Here is a 13253-nt window from a genome sequence, read left to right as displayed (position 1 = left end):
CCCAGACCCACTACAAGTGCAAAAGAAAAGAGGCAACTCACATCTAAGGTCAACAATTTTACTACCTCATGCTACTTTACTTCCATATGCCACATTCCCTATGCAAGGGATTTTTGAAATGTATTGATGACAACTTCTAGATAAAGGAGTTTCTTAGGTAAAACACTCCATTGGACCTCATATTTAAAAACAAAGGACAACTGGTTGGGGATGTAAAGGCTGAGGGAAACAGTAATTGCGAGCTGTGGATCTCACATTCATGAGAGCAGGGAGCAAGACAAGTAGTGATGTCCCATCCCTGGACTTACAGAGACGGTAGCCTGTATGGGGGTCTTCTTGGGAAAAGCAAAAATCTCAAAGCTACAGGGGAGCATCATCCTGGAGAAAAGGGACTGAATTTTCAGAAAAGCTGGAGGGTTTTCTGGGTTGCTTCCTTACCTCAAAAGCAGTCAATTTGTACATATAGGAAGTTCTGGTTAATAAAAAACTAATTGTGAACCAGCAATGTGCCCATGTGGCCAAGAAGACCAATGGCATTCTGGGGTGTATCAAGAAGAATATGGTCAGCAAGTTGAGGGAGGTTCTCTTCCACCTCTACTCTGCACTGGTGAGGCCTCATCTGGAGCCCTGTGTCCAGTTCTGGGTTCCCCAGCTCAAGAGGGAAAGAGAACCCCTTGAGAGAATCCAGTGCAGAGCCATTAAGATGATCAGGGTACTGCAGCATCTTCCTTATGAAGAAAGACTGCGGAATCTGCAACTGTTCAGCCTAGAGAACAGAAGACTAAGTGAGGAATCTCAATAACAATTACAAGTATTAAGTACTTAAAAGTATTTAGAAGGTGTATTTCAAGAGGATGAGGCAACATTTTTTTCCATAGTGTTCAGTGATAGGACTAGGGGCAATAAACAAAAGCTGGAATACAAAAAATCCTACTTAAACATAAAGAAAAATTATTTTACTGTAATGGTAATAGAGAACTGGAATGGGATGCCGAGGGAGGTTGTGGAGTCTCCTTTTCTGGAGATTTTCAAAACTCACTTGGATGCATTCCTGTGTGACCTGATGTAGATGGACCTGCTTTAGCAGGAGGATTGGACTGGATGGTCTCTAGAGATGCCTTCTAACCCCTACCATTCTCTGATTCTGTGAAGTTAAGCAAAGGTTGCAGGAGGTCTGAATGAATGAAGAAGGAGCTTCTGACAAAACTCAGAAAGGGAAGTACACAAGAAGTGGAGGCAAGCTCAAGAAGTTTGACTTTTATCCACATCATTTTGTTTCTGCTGTTAAGAGAACTTGCCAGCATTGTCCTCCAGTTTTCATATTAGCACTGTCTCATTTCTATTCAACTCAAAGCAGGGTCAGAGAAAATCTGCTCATCAGAAGATTGTATAAATATACCTACAACAGAAGATTTAACATAAAATATAGTACAATGTGGTTTTGTGTGATCTACCTATGGTAATATTTATTACATGAAATAGTCTTGTTATGTGCAATGAAATATCTATGCCTTTTAGATGATAACTTTTTCTGTTATTTATACTGAAATTTAACTAAAAAATGTACTATTTTTGACATTTACCAAACCTATAAGGCAAACAAGAATCCATTACAGAAATCAAATTACAACAGAATTCCATTAAAACTTTATCTTCCTATTTTCCTTTATCATGATATAAATTCATTCTCTCAACTAAATTTCATGCATATTTTCAACTACTAACAAAGAACTATGATTTTCATGTGTGATAATGAATAAAGGTCATTATCTACTTAAAAGTAGAGTTAAGCTTTACTGACAGAATTTTTCCTAGTTTTAGAGAAATTATTATGGATATGGATAAAATTTATGGAGACTGAAAGATAGACACCAGAATAATTTAGTTTTGGTTTCCGTGGATCTTGTGTTCCTGAGATATATTTCTGCCCATCATAAATTTAATGTACAGGACACCTATATTTTCCTGAGACAAAAAAAAGATTGCCAATTTGTTGGAAGGATATCCTAAGGGTTGTTTGTGAGCTAAGAGTGTCTTTAAGGTTGGCAGGAATATCTAGTCATGTACTCCGTACTGCTAATGCCAATGGCATTCTAATGAACAACTTGTCTTATCAGAGACTTTTTCTTTATTATAACCGTAAATCATAAAGTACAAGGCATTGTTCTTCTTTATAATAAGCATTAGGATATTATATTCCTTTTGTTTAGAATCTGCAGGGAGAGAGAATTCTTTCCTTCTTTTGTGTTTCAATCTATAGTTGTTGACTATTCATAGAGAACTCTAATAGCATTTAATGAAAGCTTCCTTGGAAAAGTAAAGAATTCCATAAATTCTAAAGCAGAGATATGCCAGAAGCATAACACCTGCCACGGATTTCTTCCTATGGATAACAGTAAAAGACTCACTACTTGTAGGTAACAACCCACTGGCAGTAAATGTTCAAAAATATTGTACCACTAGTTTAAAGATTGTGGTGCTTTGGGGTTTGGTTGTTTCATATAAACAAGGATGTTTTTTTCCTTAATAACAAAGGAAGCTTATTCTAATATCAGCATCTTAAATAAGAATTTTGGCATATTAATGCCTTATGGACCAAAGATTTTAAATCCAATAATATTATATGAAAGTCTCAAATAGTTCCAAAAAGAAAATACTTAATAAAGACTAAACATTCTTCAGTGTTTTCTTAAAGTCCTGATTGATGATAAGCTAAATATGAGCCAGTAATGTGCCCTCATGACCAAGAAGGCCAATGGCATCCTGGGATGCATCAAGAAGAGCGTGGCCAGCAGGTCAAGAGATGTTCTTCTCCCTCTCTACTCTGCCCTGGTGAGGCCTCATCTGGAGTCCTGTGTCCAGTTCTGGGCTCCTCAGCTCAAGAGGGACAGGGAAGTGCTGGAGAGAGTCTAGTGCACGGCCACAAAGATGATGAGAGGAGTGGAACATCTTTAATATGAGAAAGGCTGTGGGAACTGGGGCAGTTTAGTCTGGAGAAGAGACTGAGGGGTAGTCTTATTTACATTTATAAATATCTAAAGGGTGGATGTCAGGAGGTTGGGACATCCCTTTTTTCTATAGTAGATAGTAACAGGACAAGGGGTAATGGGATGAAGCTGGAACACAAAAGATTCCACTTAAACATAAGAAAAAACTATTTCACTGTGAGGGTGAGGGAGCAGTGGCACAGGCTGCCCAGAGGGGTTGTGGAATCTCCTTCCTTGGAGGTCTTCAAGACTCACCTGGAGATGTTCCTATGCGACCTGATCTAGGTGACCCTGCTTCTGCAAGGGAGTTGGACTAGATGATCTCTGGGTGTCCCTTCCAATCCCTACCATTCTATGATTCCATGATTCTAAAGTATTTGAATTCCCAGATTATTACAGTATATTTCCCAGTTTATTCTATCATACATGATTCTACAACTGTTTTCCTTATGATGTTACTCTAAATCTTTCTACTTCACACCAGTATTTTCCAGTGCGGTGTATCTAATATGTGAAAGATAACCACTGAAATGTAAAAGCTGTATCGTGACTACCTCAGGACATTTAATGAGACTTTTTTTGTTTTTGCTTTTGAGTACCTTAAATCTAATCACAAAACTTTTCTTCAAAATATAACTCTATTTATCCAAATACACAAATATGCCTTGTTAAAAAAGTAAGAGAAAAGCAATCAGTACAGATGATAGAGAGCTGTGTCAAGTGATATACAGACTTCCCTTGTTAATTAGAACTATGTGATTGAATAAAACATTAACATAGACATGTATGAAACAAACTGTGTTTCATTTAACTACAAAATTCTGTTAGAGTGGGACTGATCATAAACCATGAAAGAGAAATTAGAGAGCTTGCAATCCAGACATCTTTATAGGAAAGGGTCTCTTTGTAATAGATTTTTTGTTCCTATTAGCTGCATAACGTTGGCAACATTCCCATTTGGAGTCATGTTTCATGAAGAATACACTCCTTTCACTCAACTTCAATGCTTAACAGCTGCAGTCCTTTCCCTCAGCCTTGAGTATTGTTATATGTTTTCCATTTCTAGTCCTGCCACATCTAACTTATCTCCTCATATTGTTGAATTTCCTACAAAAAAATTTCCTCTGATTAAATGACTTTTAACTTCTTTTTAACTTTTCTCTTCTCTATCAATATTTCTTTCTCATCAGTCGATCTTAGGTACCACATCTTTAGGTTTTTTTCTTGTCAAAAACAATATTGGCATGCATTTATCTGTGATTGTTTCCTATAGGAAGTACAGCACTTTTGCTACAAATTTTAATATCATCTATATTTAATGTCTTAATTTAATTCAGCTTCCTCAAACATCTCTGTTTGTAATTTACCTAAATGATGTCATGGCTACAAATTTTTAAACCTGTCACTTGCAGTCTGAGGATTTTATGCTGAGGAGGTTTACATAAAATCTTATATAAATCATAAGGGTAAAATTTTACTGTATTATCTATTAATTATCTACTTAACTGGCAATTGCCTGGTTAATTATAAGCTGATACGATTCATACCAAAAGTAAAATTTTATCTTGGTATCTCAGTGATATAAATATTTGCTAATTTTCAATAAACACTGTAACATGGCTAAAAAGCTTCCTGATAGTCCCCATTGTTTAACAAGATTAGAAAAAATCCAAATAAGCAAAAGCTACAGGTAATGTAAATTGCTAGAGTAGAAATATGTAAGATTTCATTATCTGTATATCTAGCCCCTTAACTTCATTTATTCCTTGTGAAGAACATAATCTATTATTGCTTGCTCTCAGTTGCTTTTATATCCCAGTATGTAATCTTTTTTTTTTCTTTTTCCCTTCATATTTGTGCATGTTCTCATCCAAAAGAGAAAATTCCATCATGTATAAAGATATGTAGTGAAAGACTTTTATACAATACTGTCAACCACATAACCTGTTTTATTGGTTTCAAAGATACTCCTCATTGTTGGAAACTTGATGAGAGTATTATTACCCCAGAGACAAAGTCAGCAGAGAGTCATGGAGGATGGGACAGCCTAAGTTACTTACTTGTGGGTTTTTTTTAATTGATTTCAGGTGTCAAGTGACCAGAAAGAAAATTAGAAATAAACTAGTTGCTTGTTAGTGACACAGCAGTGGCTGACATAATACAATTAATTTCATATAAGTTTAAAGGAAAGATTGAGAGGAATCATTATATACGTGTTTTACATTTTCTTCTTCTATGGTTTAAAAACCATAAAAACTGTTGTAGATGACATCTGCTTTGGTCTTTAAAAGTAAGAGAGTTTACAAGGAAAACAAAGTCACATCATAAAATCCAATTAATAATAACTACAGATGCTGTATCTTTAGAAGGTATAATATCAAAACATTAGAGAATAAGATGGGTAGCCTCTACTGCTGAATGGACATAGCTCAAGGTATCTTTGTCAGTGTAGAGGTGAATTAAGTCATAGCCAAGTTCCATCTATGATAGTTCATCAGTGTTGGATAATTCTGCTGGAGGATCTTTCTACTTACTTTTGCAGCATGCTTCTTAACATCTTTAATTGAATCATAGCTTTACTCCTTTTTTAATACACTGCAGGTTTAAATATCTCACTAACGCATGCATCAAGGCAAACCATAAATTGGTCCAAAACTTGGAGTGTCAAACTGGCTGAATGAATAACATCTGGGAATATTTCACAAGTTGATAGAAAATAAGGAATGCAGGTGAAGCTTGTACCACTATTAGATGTTTCTTTATATGGAGATCTGGTCAAGAAGGTATTTGAAGACTGAGACAGACTTTTCTACTGAAGCTAAATCAAGAATGGATAAGATTTAAACAAAATGGAAAAGAAAGTTATCTTAGCATTCATAATGGAAATGGGAAAGAAATTCCATTAATAAGAAAATTACTAAAATATAATGATAAATTGTTTTATTCCTCTCACAAATACATGCAACATTTCTGTATTCTGTCATGGTTTGACATGACAGTCATTTCTGGTAAGGGGGAAGGGGATGTAAAGATGGCTCCTGTAAGAAGTTCCTCGAAACTCTCCCCGCTTCTGGGGCTGAGTCAATTAGACACCTCCAGGAAGCCAGAAGAGGAGTTTTCTTCCTCCTTCTTCTTCCTTCTTCTTCCTTCTGTCCCTTCTTTATCTCCTGGCTGGTGGTAGTGCAAGGAGTAGGAACAGTGAGAGAAACAACCATGCAGACTCTAACGTCAGTGATGAAAGAGAGGAGGAGGTGTGCTGGAGCAGAGACTCCCCTGCATTCTATGGAGAGAACTGGTGAAGTTGAGATTGATTTTCATTACTTTAAAGACCCTACATTAGCGGTAGAGAATCATTTTGATAATGACCCCGTATCAGGGGCAAAGACTCATTTTGCTAAAGCTGACCACGGACCAGGGGCAGTGATTCACTTCATTAAAGGCCTTGAGCCAGGGACAGTAACTATGGCTGGAGGAGGTCGTGTACTGTGGGAGAGAGATAATCACTTCACTACAGACCCCGAGCCAGGGGCAATGATTTTCTTCTTTAAAACTATGGCCAGAAGAGGCCATGTCCTGAGGGAGGGACCCTTTATCACTATGGCAGGAGTAGGCCGTGTCCTGAGGAAGGGACCCAATATCCACAGCTGTAACTGTGGGAAGGAACCCACGTCAAAGCAGCTCATCAAATTTATGCCCAGAATAGGCCTTGTCCCTCTCTAGGGACCCTATAACTGCAGAAACTGCAACTGTGGCAAAAAATTAATGCCCGAGATATTCACCAAGGACTGAGTCCCAGAGGAAGAACTCTGTATTGGCAGAAGCCGCATTATGTGAGATACAAGGGAAAAAAATGGTAGGTAAGTTGCTGCAATGTAGGTTGAAATGATGCAGTACAATTTTGTGTTATGTGCATTACTTTCTGAAGGACTACCATTTTTCCCAACATGGCTGATTTCATTTCCCATTAAACTGTTTTCCCACAGTCTTACACGTCATTTTCCTTATATACTTTGGGATTTACTCTGACAGCCTTAACTCTGCCCTGTCACCATGCCTGTTGTTACTGATTCATAGATTCCAACTTTCTAGATATGCATAAACAATTAGAAAAAGTAGATTCTTGAACAGAAATATAATTCATACTCTTACAGACAAATACCATTTAGTACTCAAGTAATATGCCCTCGTGGCCAAGAAGGCCAATGGCATCCTGAGATTCATCAAGAAGAGTGTGGCCAGAAGGTCAATGGAGGTTCTTCTCCCCTCTACTCTGCCCTGGTGAGGCCTTATCTAGAGTCCTGTGTCCAGTTCTGGGCTCCTCAGGTCAAGAGGGACAGAGAACTTCTAAAGATGCCAGTACAGGGCCACTAAGATGATCAGGAGACTGAAGCATCTTCCTTATGAGGAAAGGCTGCAGGAACTGGGGCTGTTTAGTCTAGAAAAGAGGAGACTGAGGGGAGATCTTATTAACATTTTTAAATATCTAAATGGTGGGTGCCAGGAGGTTGGGACATCTCTTCTTTCTATAGTAGCTAGCAACAGGTCAAGGGGTAATGGGATGAAGCTGGAACACAAAAAGTTCCACTTAGAGAAAAAAAAAATCACTGTGAGGGTGAGGGAGCAGTGGAACAGGCTGCCCGGGGAGAGTGTGGAACCCCCTTCCTTGGAGGTCTTCAAGACCTGCCTGGACATGTTCCTATGCGATCTGATCTAGATGAACCTGCTTCTGCAGAGGGGTTGGACTAGATGATCTCTAAAGGTCCCTTCCAACCCATACCATTCTATGATTCTATGATTCTATGATCTGCTATTTATGGATTCAAATATCCTCTTGAGATTCTTATTTCCAATTTTTCTCCTGATCTTTCTGAGGTAGAGCTAGATGAACTAGAGACAATTTTACTAAAAAGAACTTCTGTCTGTCAAATTTGAACTCCAAAAGACATCTTAGATCACTTAATTCAACTATGGCAAACAATTGAATTACATCATGCTGTAAAAATTCTCTTTGAAATCGGTACTTTCTCTTTTTTTTTTCTCCTGTTAGGTGATCCTAACAGGAAATGTGAGAAATGTGAGAAATTGAAACTTTTTTGGGGAGATATGGTTTTGGTTTATTTTGTTTGGATTTTTTTCTTCCCTTTTTAATTTTTTAATCAATTTCCAGAAGAAATGTGGTTGTGGCTAATTTATGCCAAACCTTTTCAGAAAATCACAGGATCATTTAGCTTGGAAGGAATTTCTTGAGATCATCTAGTCCAAATTCTTTGCTCAGTTAGGATCAAGTTACAGCAAATTCCTCAAGATCGTGTTTGTTTGGATTTTGAACATTTCCATGTATGGAGACTCCACCACCCATCTGGCATTATTTTGTTTGGTCTGGAAAGAGGATGAACATTTTGCAGCTTGCTCTTCAGCTTTAAGAACTATCTTTTAGTAGGTTTAATGGCTTGGATCATTGCAGTTTTGAAACATCACTTCCTTTCTCATGCAGAGATGATCGATGGTGTCCCAGGACTTTTAAAATGGTGCCTATGTTCTCAGTGTCTTCCCATTCAGAAATCTCCTTCCTGCTTGAATCACCCTAGTAACCTCTCACTGTACCTTTTCATCTAAACTTTTCTTTCTTGAGTACTGGCTGTTTCCATAAGCCAGTCACACTTCTGACTGATAGAGATATAGCCCTCAACTGTTTAGTAAACATAGCATATCTTTCATCTCTATTTTGCACACTGAGCTTCCACCATGAATATAAAATCCTTGTGCAGAAATTTATACATTAAATGACTCAGGTTCAATGGGCTAATTTTTTCAAGATGTGATGATATTTAGATTCACATTTGTACATGTGAGAGACATATGTTGTTTTTGGCAAATCTAGTCCAAAATGACTTGGCAGAAGGAATTGCCTGCACACATTAAAATTAACTTTACTGTTTTATTTATGTATGTAGTTATTTAATAAAGTAATAAAAACTAAGAGTAAACATAAGAACTGCAATAATTATCTAGAAAGAAACTGTTGCATAATAAACATATTTTACCCTAGATTCTGAAAAGAAAGTTTAATTGAAAGGAATCAAGTTTACTCTGAATCTCCTAATCTGAGATTCTTTTTTGTTGTTTTCAGGTTTAGCTTTGTTTATTTAATATAATAAATATATATTCACTTCTGTATACTTCTTACTGAAATTTACATTGTTTATGGCAACAAAAACAGTCAATGTCCCCAAAACTCAGTCAATGACTTTCATAGGGAACCATAAAAGAGGTGGCAAAAGTAATGCTTTTTATCATTCAAAACATATAATCCCCAACACTGAACATTTTAAGATAACCTTACTGAAATTATTTGTTAGCTAACATTACTATACCAAAATGAAGGAAGTGTATCCTTGAGGCGGTTGGCCCTATCTAGTACATAACTTCCCAGTCAGTACTATAGGATGTAGGTAACAACACCTGTGCTTCTATTATTCAATGGCCTCAGGCTTTACAAAAACAGGGGTATTAATTAAAATAGAAATGGCATTGATTTTACACACACTTCTTACTTCCAGTAGCAGCATAATTTATTAAATTATATATCAGTATTAAAAGCACAAAGTCACCGAATCCCCTGTCATTTTTTTGCCTGGCAGGACTCCTCTTAAGAATCACTTTCCCAGCAGAAGGTCGTAGTGATAATGCAACTTTCTATACAAGTTACTTGTTTTGTGGAGTACTGAAATGAAAATGAGGCTTCTTTTCACTTCAATGAATCTAAATTCACAAAGGATTGTTCTTGCCTTTTCAGGAATTTATAACACAAATATAAGCAAGAAGCTTTAGTTGTTGAAAAGACAGTAGCTACTTTGAAATAAGCATCAGCAGACCAAATAAAAGCATCAGTAAGGGCATGTTATTCTTCCCAGAGGATCATGTGAAAACCATGTTACTATAAAACACCCACAGTGCTGTGAGCTCATTATTGTATCTAGACAGCTTGTTATCACTGACACAATAATCTTTACTATACTTGAGCTATTTATTGAGAGATGCAACTGTGCAATAAATAACCTGAAGATCTTAATAAAAATAAATTTATAACGAACATTTTTGCTGATTTCTAAATAAAGATATGTCTGTATGCTTGAATGCAACTCTTACGGCTGAATGTATAATTCAGAATCTACTAAAATATGTCAATAGCCATTAATAAAATTATAAACATAAAAAATGATTTTTACTTACATTCTATAATGATTAATACCAGAGATGACTTTCAGAAAATAGTAGACTAATAGGTCCAATTCCTATATATGCCATATAATTTCACCTGCAGAGTCCACATATTCTGATATGCTATTAAACTAGATTAAGTAGAAGATTGAAAGCTGACCTTATTACAGGGTGTGAATAACTCCTCTGGAAAGAAATAATGGGGAAAAAAAATCAGAGTTGAAAGATTATTATCTTTAGTATGACCTGATATATAGTCACTGTTTTTCAATGCAACAGTTTACCAACTTTCAGTTATGCAATAGAAGTGTTAGTATGATCACAAATAACCTAAATTTAGCCAGAAGGAACAAAATTAACTTAAGATAATTTGCACATCTGAATATCACTGAAGGCAAGCTTTCCGTGAAGACAGTCAGAAATAATATATTAACGTATATGCCGAATAACCTCTTCTAAACATCAAGACATTTTTCAAAATGACTGTCCTATTTGAATCCTTTAACAAAATGCCCTGGAGTATCTCTGCTCCTGAGTATAAGTTATTCATAGACTCTTGTTTCCATTTCTCCATTATTTTTTACCACTATTTCCTTTAATTATTTGGTATCTTTCATCCAAATAACAGCAACTGTAAACAGATCTTGTGAAGCTCTATAAAGGAGACAAATTCAGTACTATGTCAATAGATTTAGTCTGACTGGACACTCACTATATCTTTCATGGACTGAAAACTCCTTGAAGCCCTCAAGGTCTACAAGTGCTGCTCTGTATTGTCCCGTGACCTTCATAATCTACTCATGTCAATTTTTGCCTAATCTTACTCTATGTGTCTTTTTTACCTATCTGTATATGAAAAAAAGAACATTGCATAAGTCTATAAACTTCCATAGCCCTTAGATAGAACTTTTGATATTAGGAAGATGGATATTCTGGGCGTTAAAATCTAAATTTCTGGTAAAGAACTGGCTTTCCTTGTGTTCTGGGTTTTCTAGGATAGGGGTTTACAGGAAGGCAGGAAAGGGCACAGCCAGGGTAGCTGATATTTAATTCCATACTGACAGTCATGCCCTGTATATAGATGGGGGAGCCACTGGGAAGGTGTCCCTTGGGAACCACTATTTGTAATTGGGAGCCACCATCTCATGTCCTGGTGCATCTATTGCTTTGTGTATTCCCCTAACCTTGTGTATTCTTGAGTATTCTTTCACTACTGTCATGGTTGTTTCTTTTTAGCTTGCATTTTCTATTAAATTGCCCTTATCTCAACCCTTTTACCTTTCCCTTCCTATTCTTCCCATCCTACCAAGAGAGAGTGGAGTAAGTGAGCGGCTACTCATTGTCCTTTGTTCCTGCTTGGGCCTAAACCACACCTTGGATCCAACTAGGTATGCTATTACTACATCAACTCACATATCCTGGCTTTCTGTGAGGTTTACTGGGGATAAATCATAGATGAGAACAAAGCTGCAAGACTTCTATAAGACAAAGCTGGACAGATTGATTTCTTTGCAAATGGAATTTCTGTTGATACCATGATATTATCACAAATTGATGAAATTTTCTGTCAGCTACAGGTCTTCTTTTCCATCTTTTATTCCTCCTGGAGGCCTTCAGTTTTCCTGGTTATAGCTCATTATTTTGTTTTCCCATAACTAATCTTTATTTCAATATTATCTTTTCTTTCTTTTTATGTCAGTTACAACATCATAGATATATTTTTATTATGCAATCCTTATTTTTTATTACATGCCCCTGAGGACATGTTAGGCTCTCAGATAAAAATGGCAGCTGTTGTCAATTAAGCTAAGGAAATAACACGGTGGAATAGGTCATGTCCTTCTTTTTTAGAAATCTATCTTTTTTCAGATGGAGATTTTTGACAACATTAAACTGAATACTGGCATTTAACTATATGTCTATAATAATGAAACCACATTGGAAATTTTTGTATTTGGTAACATTTGCCCAGTTCAAATTACCTCTGCATCTGTTGGTAATCTGTGTACATAAAGGTGAATTTTTAACAATTGGGCTGAAAACGATATACTAAAATAGATAATGTATTTAAAAACATAATACAACAAAACATAGCAAGAAAGACATATTTCATATCTGAAATTAATAATTTAATAGATATAATTTGATGTTAGTGTCTTGAAAGAAAGATGGGTGAGATTTTGGGTACAATGACATACAAAAAGCCACAGACTAACTGTTCTTGGAATAAAAACGGAATAAAGCTCTCAGCTTCTAATTATTTCTTTAACTTTTGATGCAGAGAGTAAGACCAAATTAACACAATTATTTACCGTTTTGGAATGATAACTCTTGGGGAAAAAAAACCCAAAAGTTTTGAAAAACAATTGTTGGTTCACTTGTGAAATAGATAAAATTTGCAACTTCTTTGATAAATTGATGAAAGAAAAAGAAAATGACTGAACCATTGATTCTAGAGGTATCCCATTTCTATAGTATGATTTGTGTGCTAGAGGTCTACCATTATTGGAATCCTCTGGCAAAATGACTTTTGCTATTATCAGTAAGTCAGTTTTAACTTCCTCACTTCAGTGCCCTCAATATAATTGTCTAGCATTTCATTCTAACAGAACTTTAAATACACCAAAAATGCAGCAACTAAGTCACTTGTGTAAGTGATTCCTTGTTTAATTAGTTAAGACATTACAACACAGACATATAAATATTACCTAAAGAAAAATCTCTAAAGATTTAGATGTGTTTAAACAAATGCCTCTGGAATTTCATGCCTTCAAAACCAGGGAAACTTTCAAAGTCTAATCTAATGCTATCTTCCTTAAGAAGAGTTATAGAGAATCTCATTTCATGAGTTCTATTTGATGATTAAGAATATGAAGAAGGTATCAACTTCTGTTTCAGTGAGCTATCAGCAAAGAAAGGCATGAAAGTTTTTACAGATTATGACACATATTGACTTTACTTACTCTGCTGTGTGTGTTTACATTGATTGCTTTGACCTTGATTGATTGTATAGGTGTTGAATGTAAATTAATGAATGTGTGAATT

The sequence above is a fragment of the Colius striatus genome, chromosome 3, assembly GCF_028858725.1.
Source record: "Colius striatus isolate bColStr4 chromosome 3, bColStr4.1.hap1, whole genome shotgun sequence".
Lineage (NCBI taxonomy): Eukaryota > Metazoa > Chordata > Aves > Coliiformes > Coliidae > Colius > Colius striatus.
The sequence above is the reverse complement of the archived record's forward strand: the minus strand, read 5'-3'. Positions refer to the sequence as shown.